Source organism: Hyperolius riggenbachi, chromosome 5 (genome assembly GCF_040937935.1).
Source record: "Hyperolius riggenbachi isolate aHypRig1 chromosome 5, aHypRig1.pri, whole genome shotgun sequence".
In the NCBI taxonomy this organism is placed as follows: Eukaryota; Metazoa; Chordata; class Amphibia; order Anura; family Hyperoliidae; genus Hyperolius; species Hyperolius riggenbachi.
This window is the reverse complement of record NC_090650.1, coordinates 337,519,348-337,545,820: the sequence shown is the minus strand read 5'-3', so window position 1 is coordinate 337,545,820 and position 26,473 is coordinate 337,519,348. Positions and strand designations below refer to the sequence as shown.

General features: G+C 44.7%; 1 protein-coding gene across 4 annotated transcripts in view; it reads right to left on the bottom strand.

Annotated features, from left to right (window-relative positions):
• Positions 1–21,667, bottom strand: part of SNTG1 (syntrophin gamma 1) — a 781,246-nt gene extending 759,579 nt beyond the window's left edge. For all 4 annotated transcript variants that reach the window (XM_068237377.1, XM_068237369.1, XM_068237370.1 and 1 more), the window contains exon 1: positions 21,346–21,667. The gene's annotated coding sequence lies outside the window, so the exon portion shown is untranslated. The remainder of the gene's footprint in view (positions 1–21,345) is intronic.
• Positions 21,668–26,473: the final 4,806 nt, after the last annotated feature.

Sequence of the window (26,473 nt, the reverse complement as noted above, 5' to 3'; positions counted from 1 at the left end):
CTGTAACGCCAAAACGGCCCCTGGGGGGTACTCACCTCGGGTGGGGGAAGCCTCAGGATCCTAATGAGGCTTCCCACGCCGTCCTGCGTCCCTCGGGGGTCTCGCTGTAGCCCTCCGTGCAGTCCGGGCAGCGGTGACGTCATTATTTACCTTCCTGGCTCCTGCGCAGGCGCTCTGATGCCTCTCGGCGCCGAAGTAGGCGGAAATACCCGATCGCCGTCGGGTCTGCTCTACTGCGCAGGCGCAAGTTTCCGGCGCCTGCGCAGTAGAGCGGACCCGACGGAGATCGGGTATTTCCGTCTATTTCCGTGCCGAAAGTCGCCACAGCGCCCCCGCTGGAGCCAGCAAAGGTAAATATTGAACTGACAGTCGGCACAGTCGCCGGCTGTTCGGAGGGCTGCGGCGAGACCCCCGTGGGACAGAGGACGGCGTGGGAAGCCTCATTAGGATCCGGAGGATTCCCCCACCCGAGGTGAGTACCCCCCAGGGGAGGTTTTTGTTGTTACAGAGTCTCTTTAAGCACTGATAGGTTTTCTCTGCCCTTCAGCTTACATGACAACATACACACTGCTCTTTGACCCCCCAGGGTCATAAGACTCACCACTGGCCTGGGACAACCTGGACAACATAATGTACAAGCATCAACAATGACTCACAGCAAGCAGGCTGACAAAGCAAATGACAAATAGCTCTCACCTCACCTCATAATTCCTGCCCTCACAATTTAAAATTCTTGTTTGCAGTTATTACGCGCACAAACAAACATTAAAAATAGTATCTCCCTTTAAAGAACAAGCGACACCCATGCTAACCTAGAAATAAAAAACACATATATAAGTAGATAAATACTACTTCTACTTACATAACAGATGTATTGTGCTATCAACGTAATGATTCCTGTGAATTTCACAAAGGAAAAGCGGAAAATCCTATTCCAGGCAGTGGCCATCTTGCCAAGCTAATGCTGACATCATATCCTCCCTGACTCTTGTTTTCCCCCCTCCCTTCTCTTGCTCATTGTGTATTCATTAGCTGCCCTCCTCCCAGAGTATTTTTTTATTTACACATCCAATCACTGAGTCACCTCAGCCTTGCTTGTAAACACAAGTTATCAGCTACGCAGGGAAATAAATGGAAGAGGAGGAATATATTATAGCTAAAAAGAACTCCCAGCATTCAAAATAAATCCCAGCATTCAACTTTATGGCACTGTTTGGCACTAGGGCCAGTGCTCCTAAAGTATGTGAAAACTCCAAACCATAACAGCAGAAAAAGTTTTGCAAGTTTTAAATGCAGGATTAGCATCTTTATCACTTAATACACTCAGACCAGTTGCTGTTGAAATTTGATTTTTTTTGGTGACAATACCGCTTTAAAGTCAACTGAGCTGAAGAGTAGCAAGTGCAGAGGGAATGAAGATCTCATCTCTGGTGGAGATACTGTGAAATAGTATCTGGCAGAATATTCTGGCATTTTACAAATACATCTAAACAGTACAGCTTGACTGTCTGACAAGGTTAATTGAAAGTTATCCATTCACAGCACAACCAAAATGAATTTACAGCATTGTGTCTGTACTTTCAGCCATTTTCTTATTCATGTGCTTGAGTGAAAGCTGCACAGTGGAGTAGACACACAAGACTAAATTCCAACCATTATCTGGTAGACCTGGGCAGTTCCAAATTCGTCCCACATACATTAGTATATTGGTGAATAGGATGTCCCAACACAAAAGACAATTTTGCCTTTTTGAAAGGAGAAATATGATCACTCTCCCATGTACAAGGCAGATTACCCAAAAATGCTTTACTCCAGGATTGATACAACAAATCCAAATTTGGATTTAAACGCTTAAAAACCGGTTCTGGACTGCTGATCGTTAAAACCAGGGCTGTGGAGTCAGTACAAAATCATCCAACTCCTCAGTTTATGAAACCACTGACTGCAGGTACACAAATTGCTCCGACTTCTCGACTGATTCCTTAGGCCCAGTTTACACTTAATCAGTTGCTCTCAGTTATAACTGAAAGGTCAAACTAGAACAGAAATAGGCAGGCACTCAGTAGACTGCAGATGTTGTGGCTGTGATAAGCAACTCCAATCAAAACTACGTGCTCACGACAAAAGTCAAAACATTGCATCAATCACAAGGAAGAAAAAAGCAAAAAATGTCTGGCACTGTAGTTTAATGCAAAAAGCAGAAGGTGTACATGCATATCAGTGGATGGTACACATAAACATGTCCAAAAAATGGTGGTACACGTGCACGTTTGGCCTCCGAAGAAGCACCCCATTGTGAAACGGTCATAAGGCCGTGCATGCACTGGCGCCCACAGTGCCTCCCCACTCCAACCAGAGCACGATAAGTACCACCAGTTTTTGGACATGTTTATGTGTACCATCCACTGATATGCATGTACACCTGCTGCTTTTTGCATTAAGCTACAGTGCCAGACATTTTTTGCTTTTTTCTTCCTTGTGATAACTGAAAGGTCAACTGATTTTCAAAGTAAGTCCCATGTTTTCCTATGGCACCTTTCACACTTAACGCGTTTTAACTGAAATTTTTTCACAATGCACTGCTATGGAGAAGGAAAAAAAAGACGCGTACCAACTGATTAAGTGTAAATGGGGCCTTAGTCTAATGCTTACCAGGGCTGTGGAGGCGGTACAAAATCATCCAACATCTCAGCTTATGAAACCACCGACTACAAGTACACAAAAAAAAATGCTCTGACTGCTTGACTCCGACTCCACAGTTCTGGGTAAACAGTGCCGCACTGGCACTAGTAGCTGCCCAAGCCTGATAATTTTAACGTCTAAAGAAATCTGAGTTCTGTACTCTTGATCACTGTGAGCCAATCAAAGTTATCAGGAAGTGCAAAAGTATCAGAAAAAAATTCTAAACATTGCATCCCATTTTTTTCCCCAATTGAGAACACACACACACACACACGAATTGGAAAAACGAATTGAAAAAATTGAAAACTGAACACTTTTTTATTGAAAAAAAGATACATTAAAGTATTTGATAAATCAAATGGAATCCTCTGAGGGGGGGTATAAATAAATAATTGTGAAAGGCTTCCTTAAAAAGTGTACCAGAGACGAAAGGTTAGAAAAAAATGTATACATACCTCACATACCTGGTGTTTCCTCCAGCCACACCCCCCACCCCCCTCCACCTGATTGCTCCCATGCCGCCGTCCTCCGCCTTCTGGATCCTGTCGTGCATGCACAGTGCGGATGCATGTTCCCCCATCTTGCTCCTGTGGCTGGGAGCATTCTGCACCTGTCCAGTAGTTCTGTGTAAGTGCAGAACACTCCCAGCCGCGGAAACGCGATGGGGAGCGCGTGCGGCTGGGAATGCACAGTAAGCCCCAACTGGCTAAACTTACGGGAGACGTTACCGAGGATCCAGAAAGCAGAGGACAGCGGCGTGGGAGCAATCAGGCTGGAGGAAACCTCGGGTATGTATACATTTCTTCTATCCCCCACATGTTAGGCTCCCTTTAACCACTTGCCGACCGCGCACTCATAACGCGCGTTGGCAAAGTGGCAGCTGCAGGACCAGCGACGCAGTATTGCGTCGCCAGCTGCAGGCTGATTAATCAGGAAGCAGCCGCTCGTGCGAGCGGCTGCTTCCTGTCAAATCACGGCGGGGGGCTCCGTGAATAGCCTGCGGGCCGCCGATGGCGGCTCGCAGGCTAAATGTAAACACAAGCGGAAATAATCCGCTTTGTTTACATTTGTACGGCGCTGCTGCGCAGCAGCGCCGTAAGGCAGATCGGCGATCCCCGGCCAATCAGCGGCCGGGGATCGCCGCCATGTGACAGGGGGCGTCCCGTCACTGGCTGCACAGGACGGATAGCGTCCTGTGCAGCCCGGATCTCCAGGGGGGGCCAGGTAGGAGAGGGAGGGGGAGGATTTCGCCGCGGAGGGGGGCTTTGAGGTGCCCCCCCCCCGCAACACCCGGCAGGCAGGAGCGATCAGACCCCCCCAGCACATGATCCCCCTAGTGGGGAAAAAAGGGGGGCGATCTGGTCGCTCTGCCTGCACGCTGATCTGTGCTGGGGGCTGCAGAGCCCACCCAGCACAGATCAGCTACAACAGCGCTGGTCCTTAAGGGGGGGTAAAGGGTGGGTCCTCAAGTGGTTAAACATCATGGATAGTTAATCAGAGATCATAAAAAACGTATCATACAGATAAGTTTAGTAGCTCAATACTTGTCTGTATGGGAACTAAAACTGCTGTAATTTGCCTCAGACAGTCAAAACTAAACATAGTTAATCTACTGACAGGTACCAAATTTACACTTTATTTTTAACTAAACAAAATAGAACTGGTTACTTTTCACCCTCAATTTTTTTTTTTTTTTTTTTTTTTTTTACTACATGTAAATTCAGAAATCCTAATAAAATAAACTGAAATTCTGAAAAATTCACAACTTTAAGAGCAAATGTGCACGCTAAAAGGTGCCAATATAAACGGCCCCTGCAAAGAAAGAGATTAGAGTGTAATTTGTCCCCTGTCAGATCTGTTCTACCTAAAAAGATAACGGTGTTATGCAAAGGGAGGAATATTATAGGGGCATTTCTGCCAAGCCTGGGTAGAGCTAGACGCAGTTTGGGGAATCTCATTAACATACATATGAAAGGTTAGTCATAGATTCCCTTTGCAGTCATGGCAAGGGACACAAGAGCAATTTAATGGTACTTCAGTCATACAGTGAAGGGAAAAGATTCCATGTTCTATTTTAACACATTCGATTTTACACAGAATTCAAATCATTTTCAACTATGTAAGCAATATAACAACCCTTCTCCCAGAAGAATCTACATGTCTGCTATTTCAGGTACCAATCTCCTAGTCTTAAGAACATTTACAATTTGCTTCAAAGACATTTAATGTATTATGAACACCAATATGTTTAAGCTTACCAAGCTTTCAATGCATTTATTTGTATTCTCTTAAAACTCATTGAATTAAAAAAAACTTTATGAATAAAAAAAAACAAAAAAAACAAAAACAAATGTACAGTACCTGTACCTCTAACCCCTTTTTCTGTGTCGGAAGCGGGGCACCATGGTAACTTTTTATTTATATTTATCCTAAGTGATCTCACTTTTACCATTTCTTTTTTAAGCAATTTACTGGAATGTATTTTGTACATTCCATGAAAAAAAAAAAAAAAAAAAAACCAAAAAAAAAAAAAAAACCAAAAAAAAAAACAAAAACCTGCAAATGCAGAAAAATGGCAAAAAAAAAAAAAAATGACCAGAAGAAAAATGCAGAAGAATTGCAATTACTGGGAAAAAAAAAAAATCTACTTCCTTATCAAAATCGGCATTGGTCACTATAGGACTGCATAATCAAACCGGTACATACTCATGAATGTACCATTAGTATTAATTGGGGGGATGAATGATATTCATTTTAATCAATGTTGATTTTTCTGTTTTATCATTTTAAAAAGCAGTGTTAAATCCTGCTTATTAAGATGTATACAATCTTCAAATTCTTTTCTGCAAGAATAATCTTCTTGTCTAGTACAAGCAGGCTGCACTGTGGGGAGAAGGTGTCGGGGAACTAGCAAGTCCCAAAGGGAGTCTCTGTACTAGAGGAATGGGGATCTGTCCTGTTGTAACGCTTAAGCGGAAACCAACAACTTCAAGTAGTCAACCTGTACACACTTGATTTTTTTGCCAAGACAATCAGGAATAGTGAACTGGGCAGATAAAACCTAAAATATGTGTCAGCATGTGGTCCTTGAAGCTCAGAAGCAGAATCATTTTTATTTCGCCAAGTATGCCAGATGACGTACCCGGAATTGTGTGAGGTGTACATGGCATTGGCAGAAGACAGGACAAGACAAGGCATAGTCGAAGAATAGAGTAAATGAGAACATACATGGTACAAGCAATAGATATGCTGTGCACTACACAGGGCAAGACATACAATATATAGATCCGTGAGTCGATTTAGGGTGTAGGGATTGGTCTGCATATGAGTTCATGGTTCAGAGTTCGGAGTGGGCAACCAATACAGTCTGTGATACTTGATACAGTTCAGGGTGGGCAACAGATACAGTCCGTGAATACAGTTCATGAATCATAGGGTGGGCAGCAGTTACCTGATACGGTTCATGGTTCAGAGTTCACAGTGGGCAGCAGATACAGACCAGGTGCCGGTTGCGGATTTTCTTCCCAAGGGCTAGAGTGTTGTGGCCTGGCAGGAGTTAGAGTTCAGTAGGAGGACTCCCTGGGGAAAGAGAGTGTTCTGGCGCCTAGTGGTCCTGGAGGCAATTGCTCTGAACCGGCGACCCAATGGGAGGAGCTCAAAGAAGTAATTGCCTGGGTGGGAGGGGTCGAGAGAGAGCCTTTTGGCCCTCTTCCCCAGTCTGGCAGTGTGGAGGAGATCAAGAGGTTGCAAGGGCGAACCTATGGTCTTTTCCGCGGCATTAACTATTCACTGGAGTTTGTATTTGTCACTAGCCATTGCCCCTGCGTACCAGACGATGATGGAGGAGCAGAGGATAGATTCTACAGTGGCAGTGTAGAAGCTGATGAGCAGCTTCTTTGGGATACAAAATTTTTTCAGGTGTCACAAAAAGAATAACCTCTGCTGTGCCTTCTTTTGAATTTTGATAGTGTTCTCCCCCCATCTAAAATCGCTAGTAAGAGTTGTGCCCAGGAATCGAGCACTCGGCACCCTGGAGACTGCGGTCTCCCCAATTAGGACTGGGTGGAGGAGTGTCTCCTGAAGTCTACGATCAGGTCTACAGTCTTTGCCGTGTTGAGGACGAGGTTATTTTCCCTGCACCAGTTGCAGATCTTCTCAATTTCTCTGCGATAGGCAAGCTCTCCATTGCCGCTGATAAGACCGATGATTGTTGTATCATCCGCGAATTTGATAACCCTGACAGAGTCAGAGGTTGCGGTACAGTTGTTGGTGTACAGCGAGAACAGGAGCAGGGACAGTACACACCCTTGCTTCTTCTCTCACTGGAGAAGCAGTTGCCAAGCTTCACCCTCTTTGTTCTGTTTGAGAGAAAGTCCACCTGCAGAGGGATATGTCAACTCCTAATTGCACAAGATTGTCCAGCAGGATGTCTGGACAGATGGTATTGAGTGCGGAACTAAAGTCAAAGAACAGGATCCTAGCGTAAGAGTCGAGCCTGTCTAGGTGTTCCGTGATGTATGCTAGGCTCACGTTGATGGCGTGTCCTCCACTGACCTGTTTGCCCTGTACGCAAATTGATGAGTATCAAGGGCGGTATCTGTGGACTGCTTTAGGAGGGCAAGGATTAGGCGCTCAAAGACCTTCATGATGGATATAGGATAGAGCTACCGTTCTAAAATTATCGGCTTTTTAGGGACTGGGATAATTGTGGATCTCTTAAAGCATGAGGGGACCTGGCCTTCAGTTAGTGACCTGTTGAATATGGAGGTTAAGATAGGAGCCAGCTGGTCCGCGCAAGTCCTCAAGCAATTCAATGACACCATCCGGGCCTGAGGCTTTCCTGGGGTTGGCCTTGTGGAGAAGACGTAGTACTTCCGCCTCCTGGACTGCAATTGGAGTGGGGGCACCGTGGCTCTCAGGGAGGGATGCTTGGGGATGGGGGGGCACTGTAGTCTTGACCTGTGGCTCTGTGGTCGCACCAACCCCAAGTTGATCCGACTGCTTCTCAAATTTGCAGTCTAAGTCATTGAGCTCCTCGGCCAGATGAAAGCTAGGGGCCACTTGATGGGGGGAGGGTTTGAAGTTCGTAGCTGCCCTCAGGCCCCGCCACACCTCACGCGAGTTGTTGGACTGGAGGCTGTGATGCAGCTTTTCCGAGTAAGCCCTTTTAGCAGATCTCAGTTCTCACTTAAGTACATTCCTGACCTCTCTGAACTCCTCGAGGGAGCCAGAATTGTGGGCCTGCTCCTTGAGTTTCCGGAGCTTGTGTAGCTTTGCTTTTGCGTCCTTTTAAGCAACAAATGTACAATCAGACTTCTCTACTGAGCCAGCAGCTAGACCAGCAAGGAAACACAATGGTGTTGTGGTTCGCACCATAATAGCCCTTGACACAGTTCTTGAGCTGTAGGTCGCATTCACAGCGGGACGTTATGGTTGCACGTTATAAAGTCTTATAATGCAGCTTACCACACTGCAATGCTAATCCTATCTGCTGTTCACAGTGCGATGTTAAAGTCGAGTTAAAAATGTTGCGTTGTAACTCACTGCTTGCAGTGCGTTACCTCTTAACCCAGACACGTTGTGACTAACGTCGCATTAAACCGCAACATACTACTGTGAATGCAACCTTAAAAGGTAGCCATACATCTAGCGATTATGATTCAATAGACAAAGTGATCAACTTTATTAGGGCTTCGACTTCAGTATGGTTGATCAAAAGTCGAGCAACTAGTGACCCATGCACTACAAGCGATATCCTATGCAATTCACCTCCACTAATCGATATGACTGATGTTGTGTCTCCATGCTCTGAATGAAAAAAAAATTGATTCAGATTTGATTGAATGATAGGTAAACAATAGCAAATTCCTGTGTGATCGACTGATATCTTCCATCCTGCTCGACCGACTAAGCTGGTTGATTCAACATGTTATCAGCAACTTTTCATCGATAGGGCATACTGGAACACACTCGATTCGATAAAATGATCAAATCGAATGGTCGATCGTACAGCAAAATTGCTAGATGTATGGGCACCTTAAGGCTTGTACACCCTCCTCAACAAAGACACATGATTGTCACTTGATTGTGGGGTGTTGGACAATAATCAGGTGTACAAATTGTGTCCAAATGACAAGACGAGCGAATGAGATTGGGCATTCTGAGACTGTTGAGCTGATATTGTGCAGTTGGCCACGTGTAGTGTGTTTTGAAAAATAATTATTGTTCTGAATGCAGCCATATCGTGCATGCTGTTTTGCGTGTGTGCGAAGTATGTAAATTAATTGGTGTGCGGAAAAGACACATAGTTTTAACTACTTGCCATGTCTGCAGTCATATCGTGCGGTTTGTATGATGCATGTGTACAAGTATTTACACTGTGTGAAGTTTGTATGTTCTCCCCATGTTTCTGTATGTTTTCTCTGGGCACCGTTTAAAACCCATATCCCGAAAACACACTAAGAGAACTGGTGCCCCAACTGGCATTGGACTAGGATTATGGTAGGAAAGAGAGCTTCTGGGCTTCTTTGAGCCACAGTCAAAGGACAACTGAAGCGAGAGGAATGTGGGGGCTGCCATATTTATTTCCTTTTAAGCAATACTAGTTGCCTGGCTATCCCGCTGGTCCTCTGCCTCTAATACATTAGCCATAGACCCTGAAAAAGCATGCAGCAGATCAGGTGTTTGACATTTTTGGCAGTGCTGATTAGATTAACTGCATGCTTGTTTCTGGTGTTATTCAGATATCAGCAGGGCTGCCAGGCAACTGGTATGGTTGTCCTTTAAAGTGAACCAGAGATCAAACTAACTAAAGATTTAATACTTACCTGGGGCTTCCTCCAGCCCCACGCCGTCCTCCCGCGGTCAGCCGTTTAGCCGTAATCAGCCATGGTAACAGCTCGATTGCGTCCAGTCTGGGTCTCCTGCGCAGAAGGCCACGACTGACGCGACTGAGCTGTTACCGGGGCTGATTGCGGCTGAACGGCAGACCGCGGGAGGATGGCGAGGGACTCAGACAAGCTTATGGGGCTGAAGGAAGCCCCGAGTAAGTATATCTTTAGTCATTTTGATATCTTGTACACTTTAAGCCTTGCACATATGCTAATGGGTTCTCAGCTAAGCTGGCTGGTCAGGACAGTTGCTGCCAATAAAGATCGGGAGTGCTAGATTGTCTCTGCCGAAAACAGGCTAATTATTATTTATATAGCACCAACATCTTTCATAGCTCTGTACAATATACAGAAACATACACTAATGGGGAGCATGAGTAGTTCAACATTTTTGCCATGATGCTCATTACAAGCCATTTTACATTACTGCATTGAGCACTGTCATTTTAGTATTCAGCAAGAAGTCAATGGCTCTCAGTGATGGAAACAGGTGTCATTTGCAGTACTCTTGGACACTTGACTGATATCTAAGTGCACTTAAAATTCTGTATTCATATATGCCCAAAAGGGAAAAAAAAAAAGGGGACGTTCAAAAGGTTAAAGAAATCAATTAAGAATTCTTCTCATTTAAAGTCTCTCTGCGGCAGAATTTCTATCTCTCCTCTTTCCTTAACCCTAGATACTCCATAAAAGTAACACTTAAATCTTCTAAGGAAAAAAGACAAAAAAAAAAACAAAAAAAAAAAACCATCACGTTTTACCATGACTCACGTTGCAATCCTCCAATGACAAGGTTCTCTCCAACTATCTGGAAGCCAGCTTGCTCTACTGCTGACCACACACCCCTCTGCACACCAGAGTGGCAGTGGAATAAGGCACTCAGTGTCTCATCTCTCCCTCCATAGGCTTCAATGGTAAGGAGGGTGGGTGGCAGCCCAGAGCACTATCTGATAGAAAGAATGTATTATACAGCCTAAACGTGGCAATAACAGGGTGGCAAGAACAAAAGAATGAGAAACCTGGTACCCTACACATTCAACGTACAGCTGTTGGTGCTTCATAAAAATAGATAATAAAAGGAATTCTATGCAGGCTTCTTTTAAAGGGGGAAGTACAGTCTGGCATAAAATACAACACCATCCTGTCTCAGAGAAAGAATGTATTATACAGCCTAAACATGGCAATAACTGGGTGGCAAGAACAAAAGAATGAGAAACATGGCTGGGGAGGGGGAATACGAGACCTTCCTTTAAAAAAGATCATAGCGTATATAAAGGAAACAGGATGCTGAAGATCTGGCAGGGAATCTCCAGGCATAGAAAAAAAAAACTGAAGAAAACAAGAATTTGACATACCTGGGGCATTCTCTAGCCCCCATAACCCCTGTGGTCTATTAGAATCATTGTCCACTTCCATTTAGTGATGGTTGTGGCCCCTCTTTAAAAGCTTTGATACAGCTGGGTTGCAGGAAGGGCAAATGCTCTCTCTTGTCCATTCGCCTTGCGTCGCCGAGATGGCATTCTGCGGCAACAGGAGCGTAATGGAATGATATGGAGCATGCACTGTAGCGGTGACTAGCCGAGTCAGAGCTTTTAAAGTGAGGCCACAGCAGCACTAAGGACACGAACAAAATGATACTGATGGGCCACTTGGATTATTTGCAGTGCATTTTTTGCATTAAACTGTTTGCCTGGCCATTCCAGTGCTAGAACCCTCTGAACATATTCAACAAGAGCTTGTCGAATTTGTTCTCTTGGCCAAGCTCCTGTTTTGGAACGAGTGCAGCAGGTCCAATTGTGTGCAGCTTTGTGCAACTGGGTAGGTCATACGTGAGCCTGCACAGTATAACTACACTCATAAATAGTGAGGAAAACAGCAGCAAAGAAGGGTGCCCCGGGCAAGCAGTGGTGGGGTAGAGTAGGATCAGATGAGCCTCTTGACCATCCATACTGCCAGCCAGTGCCGGAAGGTCTATGGTGGGTGGAGCACACATTAAAATGCATACTACATATGCAAAATCAATCACAAAACACTGTGGCCGATTTGTGCGCTTCAAATGTGGTGGCCTGCTCATCTTTTTAATGACAGGTTTACATTAATCTTTTCAGGGCTCCTATATAAACAGTGTGCATGCTATTGATTTATATAGATATGAATATAAGTTTATAGTGAAACTTTGTGCAAACAACTACTGTGAATGCTCAGTTGAAATAAACATAACTGAAAAGCTTTAGCTGCCAAAGAACACTGTTCAGTCTATTTGTTATGCGTAATCCCCGCTAGATGGGTGACCACACCAGCTCAGCATCATAATATTCTGTGCCACCTGTCTGCTCATTGGACAATAAATTAATATAATCATACTGCAGAGCAGTGAGATCCAGGGAGGAAGGGAATTCTACAGGTTGTACATTCATTATTCATGAGACTAAAGGGTCCTTTTTACTCTTAATCAGTTGCTCTCAGTGAGAACTGAAAAAAATGATTTTCAAAGTAATGCCCATGTTTTCCCATGGCCTCTTTTACACTTAACGCGTTTTAACTAAAATCTTCTTCCCAATGCACTGCTATGGAAAAACCGTGCACCAATGCGCACTAACGCATACCAACCGAATAAGTGTAAACTCGGCCTCAAGGGACACTGCTCTTTTGGGGGACATATGTTTTAGTCTCATGTAACTTAAGACAGCTGACAAAATGAATGAATAAGTTCTCCAGAAAGCGATACTGGAGAAATATAAACAGATCATATTATGACAAAGTGAATGATCAGATTACTTTCTGCATGTTTACATTTTAAGCCGTTCCAGGGATTGGAGCCGAAAAGCTGGGCTTTCTGATTGGTCAGCAAAGCTATCCATCACTCTAAAAGACCAATAGACAAGCTTAAAGGTTTAGAAGAGGACTTTCTCCTGACAATGGAGGAATGGAATTCCTCTGGTTCTTTTTAGCAGTGCCACTTATGTTTGCATATTTTTTTACACGGGGCAGCTCTGGAACGAAAAATAATTTTGACATTCAGTTTTCAATGAAGGTAATTTTGGATTATGTACTTTATCATGACATGCATCCTTTAAATTGCACAAGCTTACTTGAGGGTCACTTTAAAGATATAGCAAAGTGTACAGATAAGTTTGTGGGTAAAAGTAAATTGTATGTTTCTTTAGAACATATGGAGTGTAATGCGCAAAAGAGAGATAACTTTGCCAAGCGTAGGCAGCACACGGCACCTCCAGTGACTCTAGAAATGCAACGCATGTTACCATAACAACACATCATATTTGCTCTGATTTGATTGGTTCTGATTTGCTGGCCATGATCATGTGTTAAATTAGAAAAGTCATCACAGCAAATCAGAACCTTAGAAATCTCTCAGCTGATCAAACTGATTACTTGCTTCTCCATGAGTTCTAAGCATTGCCATCCCTACCCATGAATAATACCTATGTCAACTTCCATACCTAGACCCCTCCCCCATAATGGAAAGTCAGACAGACCACAAGAGAAAGGTGCTTCGGGCTCTGTGTGTCTGCTTGGAGCACAACTGATGTCACATGGCCTAAAAACCGTTCAAGTTGTAAGAGAAAATATTTTTAAAGCAAACCTTAAGCCACAGAGGGGGGAAAAAAAAAAAATGGACCACCCCGATCCTCCACAACCCCTCCACTTCCAAGAGCCTCTTCTTTGCAGCCGCACTCCCTTCCACTTGGCTGTACTGCGCAAGTGCCAGTAGGGTTCGCTCCATGTTACTGCGTAGGTTGTACTTTGCGCCTGTGCAATGCAGCCGTGCTCGTACATGGAGGGGAATGCAGCCATGAGCAATATTAGACATAACGGTAGAATATTTAAAAAAAAAAAAAAAAAGCGCAGGAGTGGAGGAAGATCGGGGAAGCCTCTGGACTATCCCGAGTCTTCCCTCTACTGAGGTAAGTATCTAACTTTATTTCCTCCCCCGATTCAGGTCCGCATTAAATTAAACTGGCAGTTCCATCATGCTATGTCGACATTCCAGCAAGAGGTGTTCAGATAGACTTTGAACCTGGGTTTGATCAACAGATTTTAGCATACAGACACTCCCATGTGTTGCTAAGTCACTGCAGTGACTGGTCTTTGCATATCCATACTAGAAGCGTATGTCTCCATTTCCTTTTACAAGTGTGAAGCTTCAGAAGTTCACCTTGAATTTTCCTTGCCTTAATCATTTGCTAGACAAATACTTTTCTCACTTCAGAAAAACACATTCACGAGGCACAGGGAAGAAATTATGTAATACACCAGTGAGCTGCTTGTCAGAAGCCTGAAAAACGTGAGCATGGCTTTCAGAGAATGTTGAATGGCTTCACATTAGGATGCTTTGGCACGGGACAATGTAGGATGAAATCAGCAAAAAGAAGCCGAAATGCATGTGAACGCTGCCTCATTGCTTTCAATATAAACTTGTGCCAGTGCATACAACAAGCATTTTAACTATCTAATGCTGGAGGAGAATGACCTGCAGCCTTCATTGAATGGCCTACTTGTCTGAACGCATGACAAGGTTAGGCAGTGGACACCTTAGATCTTCAATGTATTGGGCAGCATGGTGGGAGCAGATTGGTGGCAACCGCATGGCTTGCAGGTACAAAAGCAGCTTCTCTTCTGGCCAAGGCCCTCTTCACCTCCCCCTCTGTCTAGTTACTGTAATTGCTTTTCTCAAGCTGGTAACCTACACTTATTTAATGTACAGCATTGCACAATCTGTTGGTGCTTCATAAAAATAGCTAATAAAAGTAATTCTGTGCAGGCTTCTTTTAAAGGGGAAAGTAGTGTCTGGCAAAAAATACAACACCATCCTGTCTCCCAGATTTTTGTTGCTCAGTGTTTCACACTGATGTAAAAACATTCTGGTGAGCATGAAGTAATAGGCAGGTGGGCCGCAACGGGGAATGAAGTGCCAGCACGACTGCTTACAGCATAGGATGAGGATGGGGAGGCCAGCTGATGACAGCTGGACGGTCACCAAAATTAGCCGGGTGGAGCATCTGGCAAAAAGAGCCTGGGGAGAACACTGTTGCTCATATAGATATCCTACCTGGTCATGTCCCAAAGTAATGTAATCAATACAAAAAAAAAAAATCATTATTTCAAGTTAGAGTACATTAGTTCAGTTAGAGTACAGTTAGAGGCGGTAGAAGCCATAGTGTATGCAGCCTCATACCCTATCCAGAGGACATGGTCTATGGTTCAATGCAACTGCACTCCCTGCTTTGTTTTGTAAACCCCCCACTATCGTCCTATTAAAGCGGACCCAAATTAAAAATACAAGATTTCAGAAATAAAATCTATTTTCTAAATTATAATAATAAATAGCAGCCTTTTTTCAGCTGCATGATGACAAATATAAAATATTTTAAATTTATTGGAGGAACCCCTCCCTTCCTTTCAAATTGCTGGAATTTTTCCGGCAAACTGGTGGAGTAGCAGGTGTCCGGCAATGGAGGAATTGCTAATGGCTGCCCCCAGTATAACCCTAGCTATGAAAAAAGAAGGGTGAAAAGCATGCACTGAAATGATCATAGGCTTGAAAGAGTGTTTATTTATCTTTGTATGTGTCAGAGTGCTGCAACTAAATATTTTTAATTAAAAAAAATGTTTGGTTTGGGTCCGCTTTAATACTGTATATCAAAATAAAGAACAGGACAGTTTCCCTTCTGTGCAGTCAAATGATAATGGTTCAGGGGAATGTGAAAGTATGTTTATTAACCATTTCAAGTATTTTTTATACAGTGCTCTATTTTTAGAAGTCGTAATCGTGTCGCTAATCTACTGGAACAGGGAGGAAATTGACCAATTCCACTTTATCAAGGAAGAAGCAAGAGCAGAATTTGATGGTTGTTGACAAAAAAAAAAAAAAAGTTCCGTCAGGCTGACTGTATACTAGGTTTTGAGACTACCATGTGAAAGCTCCTGAGCAGAGATTTCCCGAACATGCCACTCTGACTATCACTCAGGAAGAGGAACTGATGGCTAGCATATAAAACCAATTAACCAGCAGTCATCTGCCGCCTAACTGATCAGCGGCTGTGTCTCTGATCTACAGTATGTAGTAGTTTGTCAAGCAATCCAATGGCCCAGAAAGCTCCCTTTGGAGAGACTGTCAGTAGCCTCAAACAGTATTCCTTACCTTCTCCCTGAATATCAGGGCTCTGCTGCTAGATAACTGTTCCCAATGCAATTTATGGGACTGTAAGCTATGCGGTTTGAGAGTGACTGCAGAGTGGTTTGTGATACAATTATCCCATCTTCTCACTGGTGGTGACCCAATGGGAGAACTGCCAAGCCACTCTGTAAATATTTTGGCAATAATCATTAAAATGTCTGGAAACTGTTCTAGGCATAAAAGAAGCAGACGTCCCTAATGCAAAAGAGGACCCAACCCAAGAGGGGCTGAATCACTAATGCAAATTATTTTCATTACTGATTGGGGCTGGAGGCAGGGGCGGTAGAGTATTCTGGAGACAGGGCCGGGCCTAGGCAGAGGCAAGAGAGGCTCCAGCCTCAGGGCGCAGTGTAAGAGGCTCCCTCTTACACTGCGCCCTGAGGCTGGAGCCTCTCTTGCCTCTGCACAACTCACACACCTATCTTTCTCCTATTGTGTTTGAAGCAAATAGAAATAAGAAAGGGGAATACATGGCAGCGACTGCAAGTCAGATAACTAAAGATTAAGGTGGTGTAGGGGCACTTCTTAGTATAATAGTAATCAGTGTGTGATGGCTGGGGTGTACCGTGGGAGGGCTGGGGTGTACCGTGGGAGGGATGGGTGGGTGCACATTGGAGTCTTAGCCTTGGGCGCTGGAGGAGGACCTTGTCCCGGGTCTGTCTGGAGATTAGACTTCACAAGTACTCTCATTATATAGGATAGCGGCAGTAAAATAAAATCTCGACATGTCACATCTGAGGACAGCAACTTCCGTGCTAACTACATAGGGAAATCGCCTTTCAAATGCCCATGTTGAGCATTAGTAATTCACCCAAAAAAAACATATTAGGCAGAGGCTTTGATATTTGGGCGCAGACTAATGTAAATTGCAGCTATAGCAGTGCCCAGTGGACATTTTGGGAGACGTAGGTAGACAAAGCACATAAATTAAGGGCAGAGATAGCAGCACAGAGGAAATAGCGGCAGAGATAATGGTGAAGGGACAGATAGCAGCGGCAAATTATCGATGCATGGGATTCAGCTGTTACGTAGCTGGACCCCACATCAGTTTTTGTGATTTCCGTAGGTGGGGGGAGGGGAAGGGTACGTGTTATGTGCAGGTAGGGGGGTTAGTATTAGGGGTAGGTAGTGGAGGGTCAGTGTAAGAGAGATGTTAAGTAAAGCGATAGTAGAATATCAGTAAAATTGATGATGTTCTAATATCAGCATTAGCTAGAGCCCAGTAGTAGTACACTCACCTAAAGGATTATTAGGAACACCATACTAATACGGTGTTTGACCCCATTTTTGCCTTCAGAACGGCCTTAATTCTACGTGGCATTGATTCAACAAGGTGCTGAAAGCATTCTTTAGAAATGTTGGCCCATATTGATAGCATCTTGCAGTTGGAGATGTGTGGGATGCACATCCAGGGCACGAAGCTCCCGTTTCATCACATCCCAAAGATGCTTTATTGGGTTGAGATCTGGTGACTGTGGGGGCCATTTTAGTACAGTGACCGGGTTAACAGTGAACCAATAATAGAAACAGCAAATGAGATCTCTAAAGCCGGATACAAACTTTGTAGTTTGTACCAGGTAGTCAGATTTAGGGGACCCAGCAGGAAACCACATTTAGCTAATGTGATTGGGTGAAAAGCAGCACCCTCTCTAACTGCTAGGCTTCAGATAGGTTGTAGTAAACTACGCCCACTGTATTCGACCAATCACACAGTTTTGTGCTGTAGAGGGTGCTGTGATTGAAGAACTGTTCCCTATGAGGTTTCCTGCTGGGTCACCTAAAACTAGACTGGCACCCTTTCAATTATGACTAGTCAATTCTCTGACCAATTCTACCACCTTAAAGTAGTATGAGGGTCTACAAATATTGAATGCTATAAACAGATTGTTTTGGTAAACCCTCATACTACATGGAGGTTGTAAAATTAGTCAGTGATTAGCCAACCATAATTGAAAGGTTGAACCAAGCTTAAAGGATACCTTAGCTCTCGCCAATTTTCAAAGCGGGGGCAGCAGGTATTGTACCAAGGAATTCTCAAGTCCACTACTCCCCCTGTAGCTACTTCCAGGTTGGCCAGAGTCGATGCGCAGGTGCTGCCTGGTGATGCGCACACTTGATCACCCACCCGTGGCTGGGAGTGCTCTGTGCATGAGCACTCTGTAGTCATGACTTCACGCTCCTACCCACGATTTGAAAATTAGCAAGAGCTAAGGGATCCTTTATGAAATTCTGGAAGGCTAGGTTCACATTGGTCAGTTGCACGCGTTATAATGAGTGTGTACTGCAGTGAAGACTGGACATAGACTTTATTACAAAGCCAGCAAGCAGCGAGTTAACATAACGCGATCCATTACTAGGCAACACTGTAAACAGGCCCATAGGATTCCATAGGCAGGGAGTTAACTGCAACACAACTCAGCACTGAGAATTAGCCCTAAATCAAACCATATACTGACTTTCAGTAGGTTAACTGAGCTTTTCTGTAAAGTTATAGCAGACCAAAACTTTATGTTTAACAACATTCAGTTACAAAATATCTTGTGCATCACAAACTTCTGTTAGATACATTTTTGGAACTAAACTGAAGATCAGGGGTGCGTAAAGATAAATGTACTCATTTTGGTTCAGCGGGAACCTGTATCAACACCTTTGTTGAGTTTTTAGCTTGTCACTTGCTGAGACACCCTTTAAGCTAATTACCTTATTAACGAAGTGAGAACGCCGTTTACCTCACAAGCTGCATGCTGGTTTCAAAGCACCTGTTCAGCAGGTAACTCCCTTGGAACTAGCATGCAGCTGGGTGAGGCACAAAGCAATGGCCTCTACATCACAGACATTACGCTAGACAGATTCTCTTTGAACTTCCCAGATATATGGCCGGTTTGTAAAATGCACTAAAATGGTTATGCTCTGCAGTTTTGCCGCTTTTAAATCTCCCTATTATTATCCCCCCCCCCCCTCCTTTCTATTTCCAGTGAAGGCTTGGTATGAAATATCACCTCACAGTGACTAGTCAATCTATTGCTTTTCTTGAGGGAACGTGATGTCATTTCAATCTGACTCGCACAGTTCACATGCAAGAATGTTTTACAATAACATAATTTGTAGAGTACACGGAACACAAGCTCTCTGGAGGGGAGATTGATGTGGGAGACAGTCTGCATGGCCATGCACACTAATTAACAACTGCACCGGAGAAAGGCATCCTTATGACACATGGAAAAATGACTTCTACTCGCTCTTCCACAAGGCAGGTCTGTGCACACATGGAAACACATGCATAGAGGACGCAGGCTCTGCATTTGTCATAAACAAGCTATGATGTTTATTCAAACTCTGCAGCACCTCATTAGCACCAGCCGTGACAATAATGGGCAAGATTGAGAAATTCAATATAATTCATTTCCATGATTGATGATCCTGCCTACGTTCCCTTCTTCCTCAGCACACACGTTGGACTTACAGCCGTGTATCCGCTGCAAAGCTAGGTGGGTAATTATTTGCTTTATAAAATATACACTTTCATGTGTACTGGACATCCTGTCTAGATAATGCACATGCCAGGGCTTACCTGTGGAAAATACAGCAGCTCTCAAGCAAGTTACTGCATACAGCGAAGTAAATGATCTATAGCAGTGGGGTAGCTGAGGAGCTTGGGGCCCCGATGCGAGTTTTACATGGGGCCCCAGGCACTCTATTGAAATGGACCCCTAAAACCTATCAAGGACAGCTGCAGTCAGAGAGGTGTAATCAGAGTAAGGAAACAGTTTGTTAAGGATTGTCACTATTCAATGCACATATAGAGGTGTTCATAACCAGCATAGCACCAATGCAAAGCTAATAAGATGTATGGAAGGAGGGCCCCTCTGATACAAGGGCCCTGGTGCGGTTGCAACCTCTGCATACCCTATTGCTACGCACTGATCTATGGTGGATTTCCTTATCTCTTATTTATCCCCCAAAAAAAATGTTTGAAGGGATTATTAGAACAATATGTCGGAATTCAAGCGATTACAGGCAGGGTTTTAAATATTTAAACACATTAAATATTTCACCAGACAGCATAATGCAGTCAGAAGTACAGATGATCATTTATTAAATGGCAAAGCCTGTGATATCCTATTCACCTTTCATGCCAATGCCTCAGACCTCTATTTCCATTTGTGCTGCCATTGCTTCCTCTCTTGTCACCCGCTGACCCCATGCACAATAAAGAGAGCAACTTCCCCACAGCCAACATTTTCATTAGGGTCTATGAGCCTCGAGGAAAGCCTGGGCTAACAGTCAAACCATTCACATATTCCCTTGTCTGCAAGGCTGATCTGGTGTCAGCCGCTCAATAGAAGACACTCACAGAGATCTATTTATCTTACTCAGAGACTTTGCCGAAGTAAATTGGAGAGACACAGCAACCTACAAGTACTCTGGCTTGCATGTGGGGTATAGACCTATACACTGTGTATACCAAAATCCCATTGCTGAGCAGTGCCTGCTGACATATATCCTTATTGAGAAATACACCGCTTCTGTGCAGCCCAATCATTCCAACTCACACAGCACATGAATCTCAGCTCATTGACTGCATTGTCTGTTGCTCTACAACAGTGTCAAGACACTGAAAGAGAAATCATCTTTCCAAGTTTTATAAAGCCCACAGGAACCAGCGAGCCTCCTAACGCCTCCTCCACAGAAATGATTGGAATTGATCAAGCTCTTAGTATAATGTCACCGGTGCACTATAAATCTGGATAACTGCTTCACTTTGCTATGGCTCAATGTTTTCAGCTGAATATTTATCAAGGCTGAAGAATGGCTGTACAGAGGATTTCAGGATCACCGAGCGTTAGCCTAGGCAATTGACCATGTCCTTGCACTGTCTTGCCACACTATCCAAGTGCAATGTTAAAAAATAAATAAAATGGTGCCCAATAACAGTACAATTTTTTCATCAGAGGTGATCTTTAAACACGATTTTTACAATCGAATTGTACAGAAAACTGCAGTGTGTGGCATAAATAATAATAATAATAATAATAAATCGATGTAAAACGATGTGTGCACAGCAAATGTAATCGATCCCAATGTTGGATTTTACAATTGAATTGGAAGAGAGAAAATGCCCTAACCGACCCATTTATGGAAACGATAATGACTTTTGATCGTAAAGTCATGTCAAAAGATTGCATCGGAAATAAAAAAAAAATTGTACCTTAAATGGGTACTTTTAAAATTCCAATTTAAAAAAAAACAACTAACTTTACATGTAGTGCTTGGCCAGTGCCAGATGCATGATCACAATTATTAGGGGTGATTTCTGCAAATAGCTTGTGCAATAAAAATATAAAAATGATGTTGAAATGTAGGTCTTGGCAGTTCTGAGAGGAACACTGTGCAAAGAAAGCTGAAGTGTCATTGAAGAGTATGCAGGGTCTGGCCACGGGCTGTCATAGCACATCATGTGCTCCAAACATGAAAGAAACCGTGAAAGTGGGCTATATTTAGTAGGATAAACAGGGATTCTGTGCGCTTGATTTAGCGCACACATGTAATGAGACTGGAATCACTCGCACTCACCAGCCAGTTGCACGCCGCGATAATGGAGCAAATCCTCGAGAACAGGTGAAAGCGCACAGTCCTGTATCACCTAATTCCAAAGCGTGCTCAGCAGCAGCAGCCTTCCCCCCGATCATCCTGCGCTCCGCTCAGTGCCCACTCTGCCCTGCGCCCTCCATTCCTCCTCCTAGCAGGGATCGCAGCTCTACCATTCAGCAGAGAGGAGACCCGGGTCAGTCACAGCCCCAGCGAGGACTCGGGAACTGCAGCACTTCTATTGCCATCTCATTGTGCACAGCCTCCGCTTGGCTCAACACAGCTGCAATTCTGCTCAGTGCCTGAGCTCTCCATCTCCCGGCAGACACGCCTCTTGTGTGACAATTCACAAAACGTGACATGGAATGGAGCAGCACAGTAACATACATCCTCTCCCTCATGCTGCTGATTGTATTACACATTATTATTATGTATATTATGTAAAATGCTGCACGCTGACTGTATGTAGTCACTTTTGCACTGTAATCCTACAAATAGCTGGCTAGTGTGGACTGAAGCTTTTGTTTCTAAATTTGCACGTTGAAAAGATAAAACAACTGTGCATCAGTAACATGAAGACAATTGAATGACCACTTTTGAAAATAAATAAATAAATACAAATAATTGTAATAGTAAAATGTAAATATACATATAAGATGTAGATTTGTAACATGCACTTTTAAATCACTTTTTTGCAAAAGAGGCGCAAGGAAAAATAGGTGCTAATAGTAGAATCTTAGTAATTGTACCAATATTCTACTATCCTCAAAATGTTACTGTCAGTCTGTACCCTAATTATCACACTAACCTTCCCCTATCTATGCTAAGGCTGGGGTTACAGAAGAAGTTCTAGTTTACTGTAGTGTTAGTGTACTGGTTAAATGACCCTGAGACAAAGGGGCATAAAAGATTTTTATACATACCTGGGGCTTCCTCCAGCCCCCTCCGTGCAGATCGCTTCCCAGCCGTGGTCTAAAGCCTTCTGGATTGTCTGGTATCAGTCCCGTTCTCCCCGGTCAGTCGGGCGTACTGCGCATACGCAGCCCAGCCGCGCGTGCCTCCCCGCCACGTTCCAGGCACCGGGAGCGTTATGCACCTGTGCAGTACAACTCTCTCGAGGGAGAGAGACGGGGGAGCGCGCTTGGCCGAAACGTGGCTACGCTGACTGGCCAGGGAGAACAGGACTGATTCCGACCAATCCAAAAGGCTTTAGACCACGTTGAGGGAATGATTTGCGCGGAGGGGGCTGGAGGAAGCCCCAGGTAAGTATAAAACTTTTATGCCCCTTCGTCTCTGGTACACTTTAAGGGCCCTGCCTTGCTGCCTCTGACAGGAGACAGCAAAAGGTAGAAAGAAGTATCCAGGCACCAACAGCAGCAGTAATGCTAGTGCACCTTTAATACATCCCCACACCGCTTGACATACAGGTAAAGCCTAACAGCCGTTTCACAGGAAAAACCTGCTTCTTCAGAGGCAACCAATAGTTGGCTATTGGTTGCCTCTGAAGAAGCAGGTGTTTTGGTCGCAAACTTCCCGCATGTACTTTACCGCATGCGGGAAGTCTTTGAGAATAGAGCCCAATGTGCAGGATGAACTCTGAAAGTTGCATAGACTTACTATTGCAGTGTGAATTTGTTAAAATGCCTCCATTACATTGCAGCACAATGCTCCAATTTTAAGTTAGGGCTCATTTCCACTTGTGCGGCGCGCGTCGGCGAGACGCGCGCTGGCACTGAGCGGGTGGGCGGTATTGCAGGCGAATCCCATCAGCCGTGCCATGCACGGCTATGGGAATCACAGCCTCCGCAGTGAATTCTGCGGGGGGTTCCAGCCGAATCGCTACCGCAAGCGATTCAGTCGGCTGCACCGTTATCCCCTATGGCAGAGTTTCCTCGCATGATTTGCCTGCGGGGAAACCCTGCGGATTCGCGGCGGTTTCTGCAATAGTGGAAACGGGCCCTTAGTCTAACACTAAACACCCTCAACCTACTCCTAACACTAAACCCACTAATTAACTTGCCAAGTCAAGCCTGTCCTTAAAAATGTCAGAGTCCGACTATAGTGATACAACCAGCATCTATTTTTAGAGTCTAATTTTTAAGAAAACTATTAGTAGACGCTATGTTATGAGCTATTACTAACCCGCTGTTTTTTTTTCAGGTGTATCCGACACCCACATTTCCTGCTGTAGCCACTAATCACAGCTTTTAACTTGAACGCTTATGTCAGCGGCAGCGCCCAAGTTTCCTCAGTGACTCTGCGCTCATATTTGCCACTTTCATTTTTTCCTGTGTTGCTGTTACTTGCAGTAGGCATTATACATCTAATAAAGATTTTTCCAAAAGCACTAAGGCTGTACCAACAGAATTTGTTCCATTGAATTGCAGCTGATGAGGTGTGAACTGTACATAGTCTTTAAATAGGTCCTTGTTACAGTGCACAAACTCATGTCAATTGCAAGTCAACTTGTCAATGTGAAAGTACTGTAAAGGAATTAGTGAAAATACCCCACAAGAAGATGGACTAGTCCAAAATTTGTCTGATTTTTCAGATTTCTACTACCTACTGTAAGTGACTGCAACATAGGAAAAAAAGTATTTTATAGTGCATTTACTCTGGGAGAAATGGATCTCTACATGTATTTTACATTTTTGTGCTAGTGGTCCTTTAAGTTAACTCATTGACCTGCTTTTTAAACGATAAATGAGCTTTTTGTTTTACAAGTAGAGATGGCACGAACCTCCGATTTTCGGTTCGCGAACCGGGAACGTGAATCCGCAAAAGTTTGGTTCGCGCAAACTTTCGCGAACCGCAATAGACTTCAATGGGGAGGCGAACTTTGAAAACTAGAAACATTTATGCTGGCCAGAAAAGTGATGGAAAAGATGTTTCAAGGGGTCTAACATCTGAGTTTTTGCATGGATGAGTGGGATAGACACCAAAAGCCCCAGGGAAAAATCTGGATTTGACGCAAAGCAGGGTTTTTAAGGGCAGAAATCACATTGCATGCTAAATTGCAGGCCTAAAGTGCTTTAAAACATCTTGCATGTGTATACATCAATCAGGGAGTGTAATTAGTGTACTGCTTCACACTGACACACCAAACTCACTGTGTAACGCACCGCAAACAGCTGTTTGCGTAGTGACGGCCGTGCTCGACTGGTGCGCAACATGGCCAGAGTGCAGGCCGTTTCGGTTTTCAAGCCCATATGGTCACCGGGCTGAGGTAGCTCAATGATAGAACAACAGTGACTGTCCAGCTGATCAAATTTGGTCTGTCCACAATGAAGCAACGACCTTATTATCTTGGGTGTCCCCCCCCCCTCCCCGAGACACTCATATAGCCGTCGGTCATTGCTTCATTGTGATACGCAAGCCACTTCACCGCGGCAAGGTAATGATCACGAAGGGGAATTAGCACATGTAGATGCCTTTAGTTTTGTTGTTGCAGCTGCAGTGCAGCCGAAAAAATTAGACAGGCATATACACGCACAAGAAAAAGCAGTATAGATGCCGCTGCTAGCAACGGCCTTAAAAATTCAGGAATCCACCTGGAGTCCTGGACCCTGTTGGTGGTGGTGGAAAAGGCAGTCAAGCGGTCTGCGGGCAGAGGTGCTGTGTGGGGAGCGACTTAGTCTTGGGGCAGACAGTCACATGGCGTACAGGCAGAGATGCTGTGTGTGGGGACTGACTAAGGCCTCCTTTCCAAGAACTGTTGATAGGCAGTGAAATGCCTCTCAAACTCTCTCAACTGTTCACTGCTGCCTGGTAACTGCTTCTTGCTGCATGATAACTGCTTATTTCTGCCTGGTAACTGCTTGCTGAGCATACAACGCAACAGTTTGTGGAAAGGAGGCCTTAGTCTTCGGGCGGGCAGTAGCCCTCCGGGTTCCATGCCTCATTCATTTTGATAAAGGTGAGGTACTGAACACTTTTGTGACTTAGGCGACTTCTCTTCTCAAAGACAATGTCTCTAGCTGCACTGAAGGTCCTTTTTGACAGGACGCTTGAGGCAGGGCAAGACAGAAGTTGGATGGCAAATTGGGACAGCTCTAGCCACAGGTCAAGCCTGCGCACCCAGTAGTCCATGGGTTCATCGCTGCTCACAGTGTCTACATCCACACTTAAGTCCAGGTAGTCGGCTACCTGCCGGTCCAGGCGCTCGTGGAGGGTGGATCCGGAAGGGCTAGGGTGAGGCGTTGGACTAAAGAATGTCCGCATGTCCGACATCACCATGAGGTCGCTGGAGTGTTGTTAGAGATAGCGGAGCCGCCGCCAGAACGCACGTGGCGGCGGACTCCACATCTCAGACAGGGGCCTCTGCAGTCCTGCCGGCGGGTGGAGTAGGGCAGGCGGCGGAGTCCGTGAGCTCAGCGGACTCCGCCGCACAGTTGCTGCCTGGGGGGTCCCTCGCCGGCTCAGAGTCTCCGCATTACGCGCGCACGCGCGAGGAGACAGGAACTTTATTACTCCAGAAGAGGAGTCAGCTGACCAGGCTGGTCAGCTGACTCCAGCAGTAGTCTGGATTGGCTGGGGCTCTGGGGTGGCGCTGAGTAGCTCTCTGGCTACATATTGGACTTGCTGTTCAGTAGCAAGTTGTCTGCTGTCGTGAATACTTAGGTGTAAATGCTCAGACCGTAGCTCAGTCCCTAGGTGTTGATACCAAGGATGTCACACCTCAGTTAGGATTATATTGTATATTTATCTGTGTTTTGACTCTGGCTATCCCTGACTACTCTCTTCTCTTGCCGATCTTGTACCTCTGCCTATCTGGTTCAAAGTTGTCGACCCTGCCTGTTTACAGACTCTGAATCAGCCCTCCGTTCCTGTACTGTTGCCGTCTCTCTGTTGCCGAACCTCTGCTTGTTTGACCTTTCTCCCTACAGTGGAACGTCTCCCACAGGTGGGCTATCTCTGAGGCTTGCCTCTCCGAGACGCCTGCCCTAGCAGACGATTACTGCCAGGGGCCGAGATTCCTCTCTCTGCCTGGCTTGAGGATCGCACAAACGGGGTTCCCATTCAGAGGTAACCACACCTCTGAGGAATTACCGTGTGGTGGATTTTTCCACATACGTGTGAAAATTATTATTGTCTCATTGTCAATTGTTGTATT